Source organism: Helianthus annuus, chromosome 17 (genome assembly GCF_002127325.2).
Source record: "Helianthus annuus cultivar XRQ/B chromosome 17, HanXRQr2.0-SUNRISE, whole genome shotgun sequence".
NCBI classification, from domain to species: domain Eukaryota; kingdom Viridiplantae; phylum Streptophyta; class Magnoliopsida; order Asterales; family Asteraceae; genus Helianthus; species Helianthus annuus.
The window spans coordinates 45,470,427-45,486,383 of record NC_035449.2 but is presented as its reverse complement, the minus strand read 5'-3'; positions in this window follow the sequence as shown (position 1 = coordinate 45,486,383).

Below are 15,957 nucleotides of genomic sequence, written 5' to 3'. Positions count from 1 at the left end.
CAATGGTTTGTCGATTTTTTACTTGTTTTGGTATTTAGGGGGAGTAAATATTTTAGAAAATACAAAAACAGTAAAAAATTAAAAATCCAAAAACATGATAAAATTTCAAAATTCAAAAACAATAGAAAACTTAAAAAGAGCTTGTGTGAAAAAGGGAAAATGATAGTACATCAGTTTGACAGTTATTGTACGCTAAAGATTTGTAAAGTTTAAAGCGTTAAACAATCTCATTAATGATGTGTCGATAGGTTTTTACACAATTAGTAGATTTGTTCGGGATATAAACCTAAAATTCAAACTTATTTATTTCGTGGGGAACACTACTTGGATATATAGGTAACCCCTGAAATCTCGTTTGAAAGGTCCCTTTTTCTGAAATATTAGGTCTTTATACTCAGTGGTATCTGGGGTATTATTCAGGGACTTCTGCTAAATGGAAGTTCTGACCTAGTCCTCGAATAATACTTTCCGCATTGCTTGAAACATAGCATCGCCCTCAGCAAATTGATGAAACAATAAAATTAATAGTCATTGCTATTGTAAAAAAGATCCTCTAAAGGGGACACACCTGAAAGACGAAGCCGTCATCTCTCTGCGTATACGGAAGTATCAACCTGAGCTCTCACGGCCCTCGCATCTAACCTCTTACATATATCATCTGTGGTATACTCACCTATAAGACTGAATATTGGGATTCTGGATACGGGAGTATATTCAAGAGGTGGGACACATGAATGAGTTAAGTTCTTAAGACATCTAAGTCGTATCCTGAATAGATTGAAAATTGTGTGAGAATTTAAGTGGATCAGTATATCGACAATCTATGTGAATTGTTTAAATCTGAATATGAAATTAAAAGCTTAACGGTATTTGTGACTTGTCTGATAACTGATATGATTCCCTAACACGCTCACCAAAAATATGTCTATGGATAGTTTATTTTCTATTACCTTCTGCATTTAAGTTTCTGTATTTCATTTCTAGTTTTAGAAACTTTATTAAAAATTCAAAAAGATTTTATATTTCTGGTTTATTTTTCGACAAACCAGAGTAGAAAGTTGATTGTCTGATTCACAAAGCTGAAGCAGATGCAGGAAGTTTCTGGACTGGAGGATGAGGAGAGCTTATCTAGTTAGAATCTGATTGTTGAAAAGTTGACAACAAGTTCATTAATTTGAAACTTGTTATTTTCAGAAAATGTTTGAAAATTTATTGAACTAAATCAGTTTGATTTGTCTGAAATCAACCAAGGTCATTAAGTTGGACTTGGTAGATTAATTGAGTAATCAGGGTTATTAACTTGGATCTGAATACTTAAGTGGATTTCTAAAACTGATAGATCTTGTGAGTTATTGTTGTAAATCAATAGATTGTAATGTTATATGTTTGAGAAACAGGTTGTGGATATCTAAATCCCCATGGCTCAAATAGTCAAAGTTTGAACTAGAATTTCAAGTCCCAGCATTCCGAGAGGGGGAGTCTGTGAAAGGGGGAGTCAGAATTCTGGATCAAGAGTCAAAGGGGAGATTGAAGATAGAGATAGGATGAGATCGTGAACCTGTGAAGAAAGAGTTTTTACATGAGAAGACAAATTTGGAAAGAGACCAAGACTGAAGACTCGACGCCGAAGACTTCGTAAACATCTAAGGGGGAGTCTGTTGGTGCACTGAATGTCTGTTTACTACGTCTTAACCGAGTCTTAGGTCTAGATAGATTAGATTGGAGCTTGGAAATCAAAAAGTGGTTTTAATGTTGTAATTCCACTTGAAATGACAAATATGTCATTTCAAGCAAAATCAGTTAATCATGTAATTCCGCTCCAAATAGACATCTTGGTGATTCCGCTCAAGTGTTCATAGGGGTTCCGCTTGAGTTGTTTCAAGCGGAATCACAGGCTCTATAAATAGGTAATGTGTTCATTTCATTTGTAACGTTGGAGCGGAATTAGGAGTCGAGGTGCTATCGGATTTTTGTCAGAATTCATTGTATTTGACTCGGAAAAGCAGTAATAGAAAGAGATTAAAAGGATACAAGCTGTTTGATGTTGTTTACTTTGATTCCGCCTCTGTAAACAATGATGAACTGCCTTTACTGACTGTTTAGGGTCACGCACACGATCCAACAACCCCTCAATTGACCCGTTCCGTAAGCAACAAAATCACCTACTTCACAATGGGTCTGTTCGAACACCCCTTCGACGTCACTTAGCCAACTTTGGCATATTATCGGGTCAACCTCCCCGTTGTAGATTGGCGGTTTACACGCCATGAATTCTTTGTACGAACATCCTTTGCGTTCTCCCGATTTTTCTTTTATAAGGTTGACACTATCTTCCAACCTTTTGACTCGTTCTTCAACTAATGATAACACCGTGTTTTGTATTTTGTCTATAAATCCAGATAGACTACCCTCAATTGCCTTCCCCACTTCTTCGGCAATTATCTCTTTCATTTGTTCGGTGCTTGTCTGCACCGGATCATCATCATTTCTTTCCGACATCTTGAAACTGAAATGTTTACATTAAACGTTAAACATTTCATTTATAACTTGGCTTTATTTACTTCGGTTTAGCCAAGTTCATAACTTGCTTTGACCATTCACTTTTGGTGCACTTTCCGGGTTTGAGTGAATTAACACACTCTTCCCATGCACATCAATTCACTTCTCATTTCTTACAATGATATAATCTATTAAAATAAAAAGTTAATTCTTACCGGACGATCGATCAAGCTTGAACCGAACACTTTGTTAACAACCTTAAGCTCTGATTACCAACTTGTAACACCCCTCTTGTTATTATGAGGATTTGGTACAAACGACATAAACTTAAAACGAGATCACTTCATTGAAAACTTTAAACTAAACGGAGGTTTGTATAATGTTATCATTCTAGTTAACAACTAACTAATTCGAACATCCCAAAGACAAACATTTAAGCATCTACAACGTGAACATTGTTTATAACAAGATTAATTAATTGCGGAAGCTTCAAAAGGTTGTGTTCGGTTCTTGAAATTTCGCTTGATCACCATCCGGATTAAGTCCAACGTCACCTAAGGTCAAAACCACATCAGATGTCAGTTTTGATAATGTTAGAATGGGTATAAACAAGTTCCATGGGTCAAAACAACAAAAAATAAATTTTTTACTATATTTATCTTAAATACTCTAACTCTAATTAATACATCATTCATGATTGAATATACAATTCAATTTTTCCAGAACTAGGGGGCGTCGCGTGACGCCTAGGGGCTTCGCGTGACGTCTAGCCCCCTTTTTCACAGAATGTTGCTTAAACTGTTGCTGCATATACCCAGCTGAATGTTTATTCAAATCCCAACTTAAAATCGCCATAACTTATGATCCATAAGTCCGTTTTTAGTAATTCTTTTTCCTACACGCCCGTATTAACCGACGTGCCTACCACAATTATTATCCCGAAAATTTGGTTTACGGGCTTAGTCACTAAAATCTCTATTTAAATATTCGACCCACTATATTTACACAACTTTTCTACCATACAATAGCAATCTTGAGGCGTTTTCACCCAACATCCGGGGCTTAGCATCACTCGCATTTCCTTACCAATTCCATGGTTTAATGCTATTGTGATTGATATCGCCATTGCTAACTAATTAGAACACCAATACTACAATTTACACCATTATTCGACCCGTTGGCTCATCTTGTGGAAATCCTCCAATATGATGACTACCAAACGGTTCCTTATCAATTTTAACTCTATTAATTCAAGTAACAATCATGGTCACTACAATTAACGCAATTTCTATTCTAAAATGCGACTACGCATAATTTAACAACAATTCGTTTAATGTAACGAGTCAAATTACATACCTTCAAAGCGTGCCCTTCAAACGTAAGTCACCACCGGCTTGTCTGCTCGACGCTCCGGTATCTTTTCCTATAGAGTTCAATCATGATATGATTAGAACCCCTTTTCAATTATATATACATAATCCGCCCAAACATCACAATACGCGTTTTTAACTAAACATTTCAGTTTCGAGCCTTCTTTGAGGCATTTCTACAAACACTTATAGGGCAGAATTTTATATCATTTATATTCTAGTTCATGGCTTGTCACTTAGCCTAGATTAACACAAATCGAGCTATCACATATAGAATTTAAACACCATATTTTTCAGAAATCAGTTTCTATGAATCAATTTACACTAGAATAGCCTTCTAACCCTAGTGTTCATTATTTTCTCACAAAACCCATGAACCACCTTCAATGTGTTCATGAAATTTCCTGAAATTAGACATGATTTCACATGTTGTTGTCTAGGTTTTACCCCTAGACACTATATCATCCCTATTCTATCCAATTAACAAACATGCATCATCAAATTTCAGATTTCCCAAATTCATGAGAATTTCAAGTAGAGGATTTTTATGAATTTTCACATACCTTATGATCTCCTTTCAATGGGGATCACTAATCTGGGTTCGGATTTCGTTTTAGAGCTGATCTTGACCTTCAATTTGTGGATTTAAACAAGAGCTAGGGTTGGAGTTCTTTCCCTTGGTCGCCCCCTGGCTTCTGGTCGAATTCAGACACTCAAAAATGTTAGTGTTTGAGTTTTTTTTTTTTTTTTGGTTTTATTGATATTAGTTTCAAGTTAAACACTTTTGGTCCCTCTAGTTTCTTTTAGTTTATTTTTATGTCTTTAACTACATATAAGTCATCATCTAACTAGGTTAGCGTCATTCCTAGTTAGTTTATTTTACTAATTTATTTGCAATAAAATTGCAAATTCATGAATTTACATTTTCGGGATGTTACACAATTACAAATGCATTCTTGGCCTAGTGTTTATCCCCACTAAAGCAGTGCAGGTTTGACTCCCAAAAAGTGGGAGAGCTGGCCATTTCTCGACCAATGGTGCGTTCTTCGTAGACATGACTAGGCACGTACACTTCTTCATTGACATTGACTCTGTCCCTGATAAAGTCCCGGACTAGCCAATAAACCCAAGCGTTCAAGCACAACCCATAGCATACCATTCTTCAAATATTTGGCCCGTACCGGCAGTAATTGTAGAATACAAAGACTCAATCACTGTAAGTATAACTGAAAACATTTAAGATTTTGTAACACAGTTTGGTAGAAAAAGAGAATGACTCACATTGTAGACTTAGGTATTCTACGGGCTTCCTAGTAATAATTCTTGATTATATTCCTGAGTTTCTAATAATAAAAACATACAATGCACACGTGTTAGTAAAATAACCCAAGTCACATTAGCCATATTACACGAGACAGAACCCCATCGAACTTAGTCGGGCAGAGCTTTGACATGCGTTGGTGGGTCCTAGATCAATCGGGTAGGGTAACAAATTAGTGATCGGGGGTTAAAACACTTACAACGGGGCAGAGCTTCGTATTTTAGGAGGTATATTAACTGAGATTTTCACACTATAGGGACAGAGAGAAAGAAAGAAATGAACGAGATTGAAATGTGCAGCCTCTGCTCTATTTATAGCTGAATTAGCTCTCGCGCCCCACGACGCCCCCTCCCCTTTCGTTCCGCAGCCCGCAAGGGCACCCTAGCTACGGCTAGGGTTGCTGGGTGGCCCCATAGGCTAGGGTTTCCGGGTGGCCCCATAGGCTCGACACTTGGCTCGACATGTGGCGAAACAGGTGCCTAGCAAGCAACAGGCTGTCGCGCCCCGCGACACACTCAAGTGGTCCCTGTCGCGGCCCGCGAGCGACGTAAAAACATTATTTTATTTGATTTTTATAAATAATGAGGGTTATACATGTCTAGTTTCTCGTATACGGAGTGCTATTGAGTGTTTTTGAGGGTTGTTATACTGTACTTGTTGTACGAACCCATATATGCAAATCTGAGAGTTGACCATGGCCCGTGCTGAGGTGACACGGCCCCGTGTCCCTTTTCGTTTTCTGTTTGTCTTTATTCTCTAAGGAATCTTTATTCTATAAGGAATCTTGTCTAGAGCACAGCCCATGCCTGGCAGGCACGGCCGCGTGTTAGGCTTTTGAGTTGTTGCTTTTATTTTTGAGATGAAGCTGGGAGGGTCGGTATAGCGTGTCAACTTCCTTTCTGTGTATTTATGAAATTTTTTATCGTTAATTTTTTTCCTTTTGTTCATTTGAGCTTATTTTATCCTGGAAATCAAAAGTAAACAAAGAAACACACTTTTTTCAATATTAGTACTGAAAATGATTATTTTTATACCGTATTTGATGCAATGTTTATGTTACTTTTTGTGCATATCAACTAATATACCCACTTCCCTTATGATTTTCAAACGACTATAACCTTTTCATACAATAATATATTCTAAAAAATATTGTTATATTAACAATCATTTCATTCTTTTTAATTTGAGTAGGCTATTGCTATAGTTTTTTAATTTATAAGTTTTTTACAGGATACGTGATTATAGATTCAATATAAATCATTACGTGATTACACATTGAATATGGTTTATTATAACTGATATTATTACATTTATACTTATTACGTGATTACACATTCAATAATAAGAACTTAATTATTTATGCTTTATTATGTGATTAAATCTGTAATATATGGTATTACATAGATATAATAGGTTGATTGGTTAATGTTTTGTAGTACATTTATACTTAATACGTGATAAGACCTAAAATATTAGGTGTTTCGTGAAACATGATGCATAACATGTTTTGTTTTTTATTATGGTTATGGTTAATACGTAATTAGGTAATCACTTAGTAGGTTTTCATATAAAATACTATAATGAAATCATGTAATCACGTAATAAAACACAGTCAACTATTGTAACGTAATTAGGTACTGATACATAATCACATAACGTTACAAAACCACATAACGTTATATCTTGTAAACTAAAATTTTAAAAATTAAGAAAACTATAGTAGTAGCCTACTCAAATTAAAAAGAATAAAATAGTCAATAATACAGTATAATTTAAAAAATATTATTTTATAAAAAAGATAACCGTTTGAAAATCGTGAGTGAGTGAGTTTATGAGTCACCAATATTGAATGTTCCTATTTTTTCATCTTTTCCATTTGTTTTCCTTGCTTTTAGTTATATGAATTTTACATTTGAGTACTACTTAATCTCAATCATTAAATTACTTGTTGTTGCTACAACAAATACAAGACCAAGGCCTGTAGCGATATCTCCGGGTAAAAGGGTTTAAGGTTTCAGTTAGCCTAACGCAGGTCGTGGGGTCCCCCCACGTTTGCAAGACGTGGAGAGAGGTTAAGTAGTGTTATTGTTGTTCTCCTTGAATTCTAGACTGATATGAAACCAGCCAAGAATGTAATCGTTGGAGAGGATGAATTATTTAGAGTGAAGAAGAGAAGTAAGCATGAAGCTAGTTCTCATGGGAGAAGAAGAAGAAGAAGAGAAGCAAGCATGAAGCTTGTTCTCGAGAGGGAGAAGGAGAATCAGAGAATTAAGATAGTTTTCTGCTGATCCTAGAGTGTCCCATATGCTTGGTGATGTACTACAAAGTACATATGTTTATAGTGTATATTTTGGTCAGTTTTCAGTTGTTTTGAGTCTAGTTTAGGTTAGAATTTCGATACTGCTGACGTTAAGCTTTGATTTCAGGTCCCGTAGCTTAAAGTGATGAAAAACGAGTAAAAACGAGCAGTTTAGAAGAAAACCGGGATTCATACGCGCGTCGGAGAAGCTGGAAGTCGAAACTGAATAAAAAAATAAAAAAATCAAGACTAGGAGGCGCCGCGTGACGCGACACCCCCTTGGCGTCGCGCGATGCCCTGGATTTCCGAGAAAATAATGTGGCAGCTAGGGTTTTGATGAGGGATTCCCAAGAAACTTAATATACAACTCTAATTTCGAATCAAGAAACCCTAGGGCGATTTTTGAAGGAGATTTTGAGTATTTTGGAGTGCTTTAGCTCACGGGAATCATTCGGTTGAAGCTTGGAGCGTGGAAGTGAAGATTGTTCGGGTTTTATCTCCCGGTGTTCTTTAATTTCGTGTTTTTGACCTTTTCCGATGAATTCTTGTTTTAAACTTGCTTTGTTTATTTTAGACATCATGTTTCTTGGCTAACCCTAGATACTACCTAGACTAGATGATGGTTTGATTAAAGTTTGGATCTTTTAACGGTTTATTGTTTGATTATGGATTGATTTCTGAAGGTAAAGAGTTCTAGAATTTCTGATTTGGTGCGTGTGCGTATTTACTTTTGGTTGTTGATTGTTTACCGTTTCACATAGATTTTGGTGAATGTCTTTCACATAATAAATTTGTGTTGATTATTTGCATCTATGCGGGTTCGGGTGATCTTTGGGTAAATCGGCCGATAGCCTTAGAAACAGTAACTAAAATACAATTAGAATTAAATATTCTGCTTAACTTGTCGCTGAGAGGCTCGAGTTAGTTATTAGGTCTCGGTGTAGTATATATCTAAAATAGATTTTGAGAGAAGTCGGTTTTAGTTCCCTAATTGCATTTGTGTCTAGTAAACCAAGTTAGAACCTAGAATTGCCTTAGATTGTCGCACTGAGAGGTAGATAGTCGTATTAGGGCACTTTTAGAGTCGTTAGAGGACTGAGAGGAAGTCTAACAGTCGGTATACACAACAGCCTTGTAGGGTTTCCTAGGTTTCTTCCTGAGAAGGGTCGGGAAGTCTTAGCATTGAAATACCTTAAGGTTTAGTATTTTACGATCCCGGCTCCATACAACAATAATACCGTTAGAAGTCCATTCCTAGTCAAACTGGATTCAAGTCTAGGTAGTCGTTAATCTCATCTGAATCAAACCCTAGTCTCCGTTCGTGTCTTAGTTTAATTCCATTTTAATTGCAATTTTAGGATTTTAGTAACCCCCCCCCTTAAAACACAACAATTGTTTAGTCATGTCAGTGTCTAGTCTAAATAGAGTCGTTAACGTAATTCATTAGAGTCCTTGTGGGTTCGACATCCGGACTTACTTTTCTGTGCTAGAGTCGATCGGTTCACTTGCCGGTGAGTAGTTTAGTCAGGTTAGAGAGTCTAGATTTTTATTACTTGAGTCTTAATTTAGGGTAATTTTAGTTTATTTAGTTGAACTACTTTTTCCACATCAAGTTTTTGGCGCCGTTGCCGGGGACTCTTGGCAATTGCGTTAACTGCTTTGTTTGGATTTCAACTGATATCGTTACGTGTTTTTTTGTGTGTTTGTGAGTCGTAGGAGTCCAAGTAATTTTAGTGTCTTTTTCGTATTCTTTGAGTCTTTTGTTGGAGTTGACTTACTTGTTTATTCTTGGTTTTGCAGTTCATGCCCCACACGCGTTCGCAGGGACCAGTGAAGCCGCCAATTGACAAGTCTTCCTTCTCCACACCAAACCCTCAGGTTCGAAAACCCCCAACTTCATCTTCAGCCCTTTCTGACTCTACACTTCAATCTAAACCACCGAACTACGACTTCACCCCGAAGTTATCACCCCATAATTCCCCACCACCCTCCCGTCACCCTAGTCCACCACCAGTTCACCAAATGGCCGAAAACCAAACCGTCCACCAGCGTTCCACCGCGGGTTTTACCGCAAACTCACCCATCACCCTTCCTGAAATCACCAATGATAAGTCTTGGCAAATTCCTTCATACATCATGACTGCCATTAACAACTCTTGTCAGTTTCATGGTCGTGATGATGAGGACGCGCCAGCACATATCAATCGCCTCACCCGTCTGTGTAGCACCTTCGGCATCGAAGGTGTTAATCTTGATGCCCGCTATCTCCATGTGACACCCCAGGAAAACCGGGAAAACCATACAACTTAACTAGCTTCCTCAGTGGGTGCCATCAAATTTCGGGACGAAATTTCTTTCAACTTGGGGATGATGTGACAACTCGAAATTTAGAACCTTTCGTGTAACATTATGTGACTAGTTGACGTATTGGTGTAATAATATATGTGAACATTCTATGTGATTTCGTGTTACGTTATGTGTTGTAATTATATGTATGCGTGTATGTATATGAACCGAAACAACAAGGACCCGACTCGAGACCATGTGGTCTCGAGTGAACAGTAACCGGTTGGGCCATTGGGCCGTAAACCCCCTTAGCCGACTTGTAAACCCATTAGGGTGCACCTCCTTAGCTCACTAGTATATAACCTTGGTGGATAGCCAACCTTGTCATTCTTTGGACAACACACTCACTCTCACACACACTCTCCTACTTTCCCTCTCACTAAAACCCTAGCAATACCACCCTTCTCTCTTGTGCCGGATTCAAGGATCGAGCCAAGCTCTCGGATTCGCTTGTGTTCTTCACTTGGAAACTTTCGGACAACAAACCAACTTTCCTTCACACACACCTCACCAACCGGTTAGTGCTTATGATGTTTATTGATTGATGTTTGTTGTTGTTAAATGATAATATGAATGATATGATTTAACTAGTGTAGTGTATGCTTGATGATGCTTTATGTGTGTGATGTTGATAAATCGGTTAACATGTCTTGATTTCGGATATATTGCATGATGAGTTATGATATCTTGTGTTTAAATGGAGTTTAAACCACTAGTTGTTGATGTTCATGAAACCGGTTTACATATGTCATGTAATCGGCTTAGTATAGAGCCGAGTTTGTGGTGTTAGGCTTAAGTGTTTTGATGGTTGTTCATAATTGTGGTTGAATAAGGGTTGTTTATGTTATGAATGTTGATGAACATGATGAATATGTGAAGAACTTGATGAATGTGTTTTGAATATATGAAGAACTAGTTGAATGTGCTATGAAGGTGCTTTGAATATTTGAAATCTGATTTGTTTGATCCATTTTGGGTAAATATTAGACAACAAAACATGTTTAGTGGATAGTACATATTTCTGCATGAATTTCATTGGATAGTACAAACTGCGAAGGATCAGCAACTGCTGGGGAGTCGAGACCCCTGGTTTCGACTCGAGACCATAGCATGACAAGCCGAGACCACATCATTGCGACACAGGTTGCGAGTCGAGAACCCCTAGTCTCGACTCGAGACCACATATGATCAACGCAAACAGCATGACTCGAGACCATGCCTGCGAGTCCGGTTGCGACTCGAGACCAACACATGCATGACCCGAGACCTCCTCAGATTGCGACTCGAGACCCTGTCAGCTACACTCGAGACCGCACAGTCTCGAGTAGAGACCGCACAGTCTCGACTCGAGACCACGCTTGTTGGACTAGCTTAGTTACGGGCCTAAGTTAATGGGCCGGACATATGGACTTCTTGTGCTACTGTTAAATGCGGGTTTTGGGCCTGCATGCCATTACGAGACCAACCGTTTGGGTCATCCTTAGACTGTTATGTGAATTTTACTGTGAAACTTGTTGTGCACTATTGATGAACTGCCATGCTAAAACTTGTATGCCATGATTGTTACTTGTACGTGCACTACTTGGGTTGAACCTGACTTAAATGGTATCTATGTTAGGACATAGTTGACCACTTGCAACTTGATTGACCTTTCTGTGTTACTGCCGAGCAAACCAAGGTGAGTTCACACCCTCTACAAAGCATGGGATTCCCTGGGTTGGGAATGGGGTTAAGGAACGTGGATTCCTCGTCCTCCTTGGGTAGGACAGCAATGGTTCAGGAATGTGATTCCTCGTCCTGACGGACAGACAACTTGTACTAGACTAAAACTCTATCACGAAGTCCCTCCTTTTTATATCGACTTAATCGCCGGGCCAATGGCGAGCGGGTCATTAGTTAGATAGCGCTATTTAGGTCTGACAAACCTCACACCGTGCCGCAGAGGACGGGCGTGAACTAATGGATCTGGGGTACGTCAATGATGATAGACATTGACAGTTTCAGGGCACATAAACATGACTACAGTCAGCAGTCGATATGGTAACAAGTCTAGTGGATACATGGGGTAGCCCCCACGGCCGAAATGCCAGATAACTAACACGGGGTAGTCCCCACGGCTGGAATGCCAGAGTAACCGGGAATAAACAAGTCACGTTTTCAACTATGGGGTAACCCCCACGGCAGGATGCCAGATAAAGGAAACTGTTTTCGAAATAACTTAAAACGAACACCCAACTGTGAACTCACTCAACTAGTTGTTGACTCGTTACTACATGCTTTGCAGGACCATAGGTACTCAGCTGGAGCTTGCATGGAGGAGAGTCGTTGTGGGACATGGATTGCTGCGTGCCATGTTAAACTTGAAAACAATTGAACTTATGTTTTAACTTTAAAACTTATGCTTCCGCTAACAACTTAAACTTTGTTTGTTTGAACACCAATCGTATTGGTTAAACTTTTATAACTATTTATACGCTTGTTCAGTATGATTGGTGGCTGGATCCTGGTCAGTCACGCCTCTAAGCGGTTGTACTCCGCAGGTGGGATTTTGGGGGTGTGATAGATTGGTATCAGAGCCATTGGTTATAGTGAACTAGGTTTTAATAAAGGAGAAACGTTTTTGTTAAAACCAGACTATAACCGGTATAGTGCTCAACGGTCCACAACGACGCTTCACTCCACATGCAAGGCTCGACATTCTAGGTGATATGATATGTGTATATTGCCTACCTGTTAGTTACATAGTACATTGCTCATGATATGCTTAGTTAGTATAACTACTGTTGCTTGAACATGTGCGTGCTTACTCTATCCTACCATTGTACTTTCGTGAACCTCTCTCACTCGTGTTACTCTTGATATGAAGAATCATGTCTGGACGCGTTAACATGACACAAGCCCAGTTGACGGCTCTGATCAACGAACGAGTTGCCGCAGCACTTGCAGCTGCATACGCAGGAGGTATATCCTGCAGTCCGAACTTATCCTAGGATCTTTAGGATCCTACTCTCGTGAACCAACCTTTGTGTTAAACTCTGTCTTTCTTTCACCTACCTTAGGTCAACATGCGCAGGCACCGGTGTGCACCTTTAAGACCTTTATGGACTGCCGACCCACTACTTTTAGCGGAACTGAAGGAGCAGTAGGTCTCCTCCACTGGTTTAAGAAACTAGAATCTGTGTTCGAAATGTGTGAATGCCCTGAAGCGCGCAGGGTGAAGTATGCTACTGGTACTCTCGAGGGTTTGGCCCTCACGTGGTGGAATGCTCAAGTTCAAATGCTGGGGTTGGTTGCTGCCAACGCCACCCCATGGGAAACTTTCAAGGAAATGATCAGGGAAGAATACTGCAGTCGCGATGACATTCATAAGTTGGAAGATGAGTTCTACAACCTCAAAATGACGGGGTCAGAGATTGAGGCGTATACTAAGAGGTCGCATGAGCTTGCCCTGTTGTGTCCTACTATGGTGGACCCACCCTATAAGCGAATTGAACTCTATCTCAAGGGCTTGGTGCCAGAGACCAAAGTCATGTGACTTCAGCAAACCTGGCCACTATCCAGCAGGTTGTTCAGTTGGCTCACCGTCTTACTGATCAGGCGGTGGAGCAGAACAAGTTACCAAAGCGCATAGGTGCTGCAACTATTTCTGGTACCTCTAGTGACAACAAACGGAAATGGGATGGGACTTCAAGCAAGGGTTCAACTTCTGTGCAATCTCAGTCTCAGCAGAGAAAGACTGACGACCACAAGAGCCCCAGTCAGCAATCGTCTGGTGGTCAAAGTCATGGTGGGTACAAGGGGAATCACCCCAAATGCAATCGCTGCAACCTACACCACAGTGGTCCCTGCACCAGGGGCAACTGTCATCGGTGCAACAAGCCTGGTCATGTTGCAAAGGATTGCAGGAGCTTATACCCCGCCAATCAGAATCGTCAGCAACCTCAACAGAATCAGCGGCAGCAACAGGGTAACAACAAAGGGTGCTTTCAGTGTGGAGCTGAAGGCCACTTCAAGAAAGATTGTCCCCAACTAAACCAGAACAACAACAACAACAACAATCAGGGGAATGGTAACAATGGGAACCACAACAACAACAATGGTGCCAGGGGGCGAGTGTTCGTGATTGGTCAAGGTGAAGCAAGGAATGACCCCAACGTGGTGACGGGTAAGTTCCTTCTCGATGACTTTTATGTTACAGTCTTATTTGATTCGGGTGCCGATACTAGCTATGTGTCACTAGAAGTTAGTCAAATGCTTAAGCGTATCCCAACACCCCTGAGCAACAAGCACACTGTAGAGCTAGCTAATGGTAAGAGTTTGGAGGCCTCGCACGTAGTCAAAAGTTGCAAACTTGTTCTCGCTAACCAGACCTTCTCTATTGACCTTATTCCTATCGTCTTGGGTAGTTTCGACGTTGTCATTGGGATGGATTGGTTATCCCAACACCGAGCAGAAATTCTTTGCAATGAGAAGATCGTTCGTATTCCTAGTTCCGGTAGTGAACCACTCATGATTCGTGGCGACAAGAGAAGTGCTGTTGAGAACATCATCTCTCTCCTTAAGGCCCAGAAGTGCTTACGAAAGGGCCACACTACGATTTTGGCTCTAGTTACTGATACCTCGGAGAAGGAGAAGAAGCTAGAAGATTTTCCAGTTGTACGTGACTATCCTGAGGTATTCCCTGAGGAATTACCTAGTCTTCCACCCCATCGCCAAGTCGAGTTTCAGATTGAACTAGCTCCTGGAGCTGTGCCTATAGCTCGTGCACTTTATCGTTTAGCTCCATCAGAGTTGGAAGAACTCTCTACGCAACTACAAGAACTCTTGGATAAGGGTTTTATTCATCCTAGTTCATCGCCCTGGGGAGCTCCAGTACTATTTGTGAAAAAGAAAGACGGTACCTTCAGAATGTGTATCGACTATCATGAACTCAACAAGGTGACTGTGAAGAATCGTTATCCTCTACCACGTATTGACGACTTGTTCGACCAGTTGCAGGGGTCGAGCTACTATTCAAAGATCGATCTGAGATCGGGATATCACCAGCTGAGAGTTCGAGAAGAGGATGTCTCTAAGACAGCCTTTAGAACTCGTTATGGGCACTATGAGTTTTTGGTCATGCTGTTTGGGCTGACAAACGCACCCGCAGTTTTCATGGACTTGATGAACCGAGTGTGCAAGCCTTATCTGGACAAATTCGTTATAGTCTTCATCGACGACATCCTGATCTATTCTAAGAGTCAGGAGGAACACGAACAGCATCTACGACTTATTTTGGAACTCCTTCGAACTGAACAGCTTTACGCAAAGTTCTCGAAATGCGACTTCTGGCTTCGTGAGGTCCATTTCCTAGGCCACGTGGTAAACAAGGATGGGATTCACGTTGATCCATCCAAGGTAGACTCTATTAAGAACTGGCCTGCACCTCGCACACCAAAGGAAATTCGCCAATTCTTGGGATTGGCAGGTTACTACAGGAGGTTCATTAAGGATTTTTCTAAGATCGCACAGCCTCTCACCTCGCTAACGCAGAAAGGCATTGTTTATCATTGGGGAAATGCACAAGAGTTAGCTTTTCAGCACCTAAAGGATAGACTTTGTAGTGCACCTATCCTTTCACTGCCAGAGGGCACAGACGATTTTGTGGTTTATTGTGATGCATCAATTCAAGGTCTTGGTTGTGTGTTGATGCAACAAGATAAAGTTATAGCCTACGCCTCACGACAACTCAAAGTTCACGAGAAGAACTACACTACACACGATTTAGAACTGGGAGCTGTTGTTTTCGCACTTAAGTTATGGCGACATTACCTGTACAGAACCAAGTGCGCCATCTACACCGACCACAGGAGCCTAGAGCACACATTCAAGCAGAAGGAACTGAATATGCGACAACGACGATGGGTCGAACTACTAAATGACTACGAGTGCTCCATCAGGTATCACCCGGGCAAGGCCAATGTAGTGGCTGACGCCCTCAGTCGAAAGGACACTGCGCCTAAGCGCGTGAGAGCTTTACAACTCACGATCCATTCTAGTCTCCCTTCTCAAATACGAGCTGCTCAGATAGAAGCACTGAAACCAGAAAACGTCAGGGCTGAAGCCCTACGCGGGTCAAGACA